The sequence below is a fragment of the Parus major genome, chromosome 2 (assembly GCF_001522545.3).
Source record: "Parus major isolate Abel chromosome 2, Parus_major1.1, whole genome shotgun sequence".
Taxonomy (NCBI): domain Eukaryota; kingdom Metazoa; phylum Chordata; class Aves; order Passeriformes; family Paridae; genus Parus; species Parus major.
In genome coordinates, this window is record NC_031769.1 from 124,718,518 (window position 1) to 124,724,517 (window position 6,000).

Consider the following 6,000-nt stretch of genomic DNA (forward strand, 5'->3'; position numbering starts at 1 on the left):
AATCAAGTGTTTCATTGCACAAGGCTTCGAGAAGTGTGGGCCAGACCTTGAACAAACATTCCATCTAGATGTGCAGTCTTATTCTCAAAGTGGGCAGTGCCATATTTCTCGGAATTAACTAAAAAAAAAAAAAAAAAGAAGTTACTAAACCAGATCATAGCCATTTATTAAAAATCTCCACAGTTCACATACGGTAAACTCTACAGCCCTTAACTCTCTTGTAGATTTGAGACCTGGCAGGAAAAACAGGAGAGGGAACAGGAAATCAAGAAACTAGAAAATTATTTCTTATGGCTTAGGATGCAAGTTGCTGTATTTTATATCCACTGAGCTACTTTATGGATGGCATATGCATTTTTAGGGGTGGGATATTTATATGTCTGCTAACTTCATAAGGACTACATACAGCATTAATCTCAGGACTTTCAGCTCCAAAAGAAAATCACTGCTAAGAGAAATTCTGTATTGCTCTTAAATATCACCCAAAGAATAGAATAATTTATTCCACCAGTTCCATTTATTATTTGTTCCTACAGGGGACTTACACAGCACACATCACCTGGCGATCTATTTTCTATGGCAGTACAGGCAGTGAATTGCCATTTTATGAAAAGTAACAGAGGTCTTTTTTTAATGGCAGCTCAGAACCATGCAGCTGCCTCATTTTTTCAGTGTGAAATACACAGATTTAGTTTAATATCCCAAAGTGTTTTTGAGCAAAACCCCTAACGCTGAAGAGTTTACTCCAATTAGTTTTAACTATGGCTGTACACTCTGGAAAGGGTGGGAACAGGAGTTTAAAGTCGTGGTGGCAACCACAAAGGTACAGGATCGATACATGTACAATCTTAATCAGCATTACCTTAATCATGGCTAGATTAGCTTTAGCTGGCTGCTGCTTTTGTTCAAATGTTGAGATTGGTAATATGGGGAATGAACTGTCTGAGCAGAATGATAGGGGACAAAGTCAATCCAGATCTCCACCTTCTTTCAGGTTTACGCTATTGCAAGATTTTTTCCTCCTATTTTGCTTTGAGCTCTTAGGGAATAAAAGCTATAATCCAGTTCCTCATAAAAAATGAGCCTCTGAAATGCTGCTGACAAAACTTATTTACCAAACAATACTCACTTGTATTCAAATGAAGTGCTAGCAATTGGAATGCAGACACTTTGAAATACGTTCTACTCTTCTGTTTCACTTACAAAATAGTTGAGATAAGCAAGTATGTAGGTATGTTTTAATTTGTATCACAATGCCTATAGGTCATAATCAAGATAATGAGTCCCTTCACCCACTATCAGAGCACACAAACTAAGAGCTAAAAACTGTCAGGTACACTTCACAGGGTGCCAATACATTAATAGGCACTGTCTGGACAGCTTAAACAAATCAAAATGTATCCTGCACTCATCTGAGCAAAGAGACATATCACTGATCAACAGCAAAAGCTAGGCTCAGAGCACAGCTACTATACCTCTCAGGAGCATAAGTGGGCTATCCAATTCTGGAACAGAAGGCTGCTCCCAGGTGTAGATGCCAACAATTGCATTAACTTATCAATTAAATCCCTCAGCAGGGAGATCTTGGGATTGGTCTGTGCTGCCAGAACCACTTATTTATCTATAGCCAACAGCAAAAGAGCTGAAATGGTTTCGGCTGTCTGATGAACAACCCAAGCTCAATGAAATGCTCTAACCAGCATAACTTTGAGGCATGAACTTGCAAACCTCAGACATTGGAAACCAGATGAAAGTGAGCCTTGATACCAACGCAGTTTAGGTCTCTAGACTTTTTTGCAAATGTACACAGTGACTCTGCATGACAGGAAACAACTTGAAGTTGCACCAGTTCCTGCTTTTAAGTGAGTTTAAGCAACTTATTCACTAACTTGTTCGGACTGAGACAATACTAGGCAAAAGACAGGCAGAAATCCTGCAAGCCAATTGGAAAATATTAAAGTGAAATGACAGGTGAGGTCAGATATTTTGAAGAGTCAGAGGCAGAACAAGGCTTGTTTGGAGCAATTTTAGATTCAGATGCTGCAAGCATGACAGAGTTATATTTTCAGTGCCAAAGTCCTAATTGGTTTAAGCCCTATAAACAAAACAGAGTGGAAAAATATTAACACATTAGTGCTGGTGGATCAAAGACCAGAGAGATTTCCCAAGGCCACTTTGGGAAGAGGCAAGAACTGAGTGCACATTTCCCAGGTCTTAGCTCAGCATTTCCATCATAAGGTTCTTTTTAAAAGACTTGTTTCTCAACAAATCTTACCAGTAATGCATAGTCCAACCCCCCACTGAGAGCAGGTCAAATTATCATCAAAGATAACTACCATGAACAGACTCTGTTTTTTCTCTCGTTGTGCTCAACTACCTAAACAAGCTGAGCCTCTCCTTGTAGATCACATTTTCTAGATGTCTGATAAAATCTGTTTGTTTGCTCTGGACTCTTTCCAATTAGTACACATCTTCTGAAGTGCACCAATTAAGATTAGTTTTGGGCACAGCACCAGGCACATTAATGAGAATGATGATTATTAAAAACTCTCTCAAAACATTTCAGTTTGTGCACTTACAATGTACACAAATAAGCAGAAGGAAAAATAAATAAAAGCTTTTGGAACTTTAATTCTCCCTAAAGAGTTCTATCACCTACTCAAGGATGCTGGTAAACAAGGTCAAATCATTACTCAGACAGTATTTGAAGTTAGAGAAAGAACAAATAATTGACATATTTTGGCAAAGTCCCACAGCAACCAGAATGGGGACAACGATCTATTTCCACTGAAAGAAAAAACAGTTAGAACGTCTGTCTCTACAGAATTAGAAATTCAGAAATATATAGACCAATACCAAAACCTGTCATAAACCTGAAAAATTAATATTTCCTAATCTAATGGTACTGTGACATCAGTTCTAAAGTGTCTGTAGTAGTATTGCTTGAAGACAATACTGTATTTATCTCAAGTAAAGTGTCTGAATTTGAGTAAAAAATAAGCTGGTTTTCAGGAGGAATCTGCTACCATATACAAGGGTAATGCTAACCGCAATAGGATGATTTTTACAACATAAGGAATAGTGCAGACCAAGTCATATTTTGTCCAAATGTGTTTGGGTGCAGTTTGTTCTTGGCTAAGAAAAATGATGCTCTCACTCAGACCAATGACTCTCTATCTCTAACACAGTAGTTTATGAATCCTAACATAAATAATAACAAAATTCAGGAAAAATAATCTGTCAGTTCCCTGTTAATAGGATCCACCAACTTAATAGAAGTTTTGACAGTTTGAAATGGTCATGTGTACATATTTACGTTCATGGTGCAGGATACAGTTGCACTCTTGCTTGGCACAGTCAGGCATGGTCTTAAGATAAAAAAATAACAGTGAAGGGTTTTTATCTCAGAAATGAGTCAAGACATCAATAAAGTTATTGCTAAGCTGGAAAATACCTTGTTCCGTGGCAAATACAATTTTCTGTCAAGATGAAATTTAAGTTATGAATCAAAACGTGAAACATTATTTGTCTTCTTAAAGCAATAGCAAAGACTGTTTACCTCCTGCCTACATAAGATATTCAGATATCCATGGCCTACACAAAGACATGAGTTATCATTATCAATAAGAACAAATACATTGGGGTTGTTTTTTGCCACACTAATACAATAATGTGTTCCCACTTTCTTTCAGGCTGCAAGCCACATGAAGTTAATGACCTGTTTCCAAGCTGTAAGTGGAAAAGCAATGGAAAATTAAATTTATCCTAATTTGTGCCCCTTCTGTCTCAAAGAGAGCACTAGGTAAAAGTAAACTTAGAAATGTATGAAACTTATGGAAGATGTAATACTTGATGTATTTAAACTTAATTAATCTTTCTGGCTTTTGAAAGCCTTGCTGGGTTTTGAGAGCTAGATACTCAGGAATTATACTACCTTGTCAGAAGGAACTGCATTAGTGAGAAAAGGTACTCTGGCAAAAGCACAGAAAGAGAAAAAAATGTAAGAAACTAATTTTTTGGTTAAAAAAGTGTTGAAAAAACAACCCAAGACACTGTTGCTGCACATGCTACACAAGATTACTTATAGAAATCTTCTTAAAATTGTTGACATTTCATGCCATCGTGAATGGAATACATACATCAGAGAAACAGTCAGTTTACTGGCCAGGTTTAAGTCAATTCTTTTCCTCAATATGTGAAGGACTGAACTCAGCAGGAAAATTCCCTACACACTGACTTTGCCTGATCCACTTTGCACTTGTACTACAATCTCCTAACAGTGATTCAGAAGTTGGTGGTTTGTTTTGTTTTGTTTTGTTTTGTTTTCAATCATGAGAGAAAAACAACAACGTTAGAAATTTATATGGCAGATTTTGCATTTAACCATACAGAAAAACAATATATTAAACTCAAGTAGACATTTCAGGACAGCAGTAAAGGAAAACAGTCTTTTCACAATCAAAATACCGACAATCCTAAAGGTCAGAAGAGATTTTAATAACTGACCATCATGGGACAAAGAGTCAATTCCACTATCTAATTATTAAAAAATTTAGCTTCTTCACAAAGATCATTTGACTTGAGTCTTCTGATTGAAGCCTGTCCAGCTTTGTCTTGTTGCATGTTTAATGCAATTAAAAAAAAAAAAAAAAATCACATTGGCTGCCACTCAGTTTTGTTACCAATTATTTGTTTGCAGGTATTTCAGTATATTAAAAATGACAGTGAAACTTTAGAATCTATATATAATATATATATATATATATATATATATATATATGAACATGTATATAAAATGTATGCTGGACCTGTATGCTCAAGCTTTGCTTTTTGAAAGAAAATGCCTTCTCATTCCCATTAGAATGGAATTCAGATTGACTGAAAATGCAATTACAAGTTCTTAGCTCTTGTCCAAGCCTTGTGTTTGCTGTTTGGCCACTGACAGTGCAGCAGGCGCAGCTGCTGAAAAATAAAAGCAATACCTTGGAAACAGCAAAGGCTAAGTATGTGGATCACTCTTATGCATTTTTTTTTTTATGAAAAATATCCAATTCAGCTGCTACCCAGAGGGTAATGTAATGGAACAAGGATAGATTGCCATATCTTTGCAGAAAGCCCAAACAATTGTTTGGTATAAGTGAACTATTTCAGAATAATTTCTGAATTATCTCTGCCTCAAAAGGAATATTATTTATGTAGAAATATATACACTTCTGGTTTTTTTTTACCACTTCTCTTTCAAACAGTGTCTGATTTCAAACCCTCAGGAGTGTATAAAATTAATCAGATTCAAGGTGATTTACCATTAAAAAAATTACGTATCTAAACTCATTTGAGTTCTCACTTTGTTACTGCATTAATATTTTATCCCTCCCATTTCATTGGGTTCCACTTTTTTTAGCTTTTTGTTAACTAATTTTATTTGCATTTTCTTTCATAAAATAAGAAAATAAAATTGTATACCAAGAAAAATCAGAAAAAATTGGTCTGTGACTTTTCTCAATATGACAAGACCAGCATACTCCTTAACATAGTGTGCTACATCTTGGGAAAGAGGAGAAAAAATAAAACACTTTTATTTGAGAAAGGCAAGTGGACTCTCTCCTCTTAAATGTAGTTTTAATTTAATTCATAATAAAAGCTTTATCATTAGGGAACTTGCTAACTTGCATTTTTATAACATTATAAATATTCAGAACAAGTTAAAATGTTTTAGCACTTTCAAATAAACTGTTATTTTACTTAAAGTAAGCATCCAGAAACTTCACTGGATATTGCTGGAAACCCATTTTTTAATATTGTGCTGAATATTAAATATTGTGCTGCTGTTATTAAATAGAATAATCAACTGTGTGAAAAGAATTGCATCAGTCAATATACCTTTTTTCCTGGTAATTATTCTTTTAAACAGGGATGAAAATGACTCATGTTTTTGGGGTCCCAGAATTTTTATGTTTTGAAGGTAAAACTGTTTTTAAATTAAAAAAATTCCATGCAAAT

At 35.2% G+C, this 6,000-nt stretch overlaps 1 long non-coding RNA gene across 4 annotated transcripts in view; it reads right to left on the reverse strand.

Annotated features, from left to right (window-relative positions):
* Positions 1 to 6,000, reverse strand: part of LOC117243966 — a 29,653-nt gene extending 23,653 nt beyond the window's left edge. For all 4 annotated transcript variants that reach the window (XR_004496161.1, XR_004496159.1, XR_004496160.1 and 1 more), the window contains exon 1: positions 47 to 6,000. This is a non-coding gene — a long non-coding RNA (uncharacterized LOC117243966). The remainder of the gene's footprint in view (positions 1 to 46) is intronic.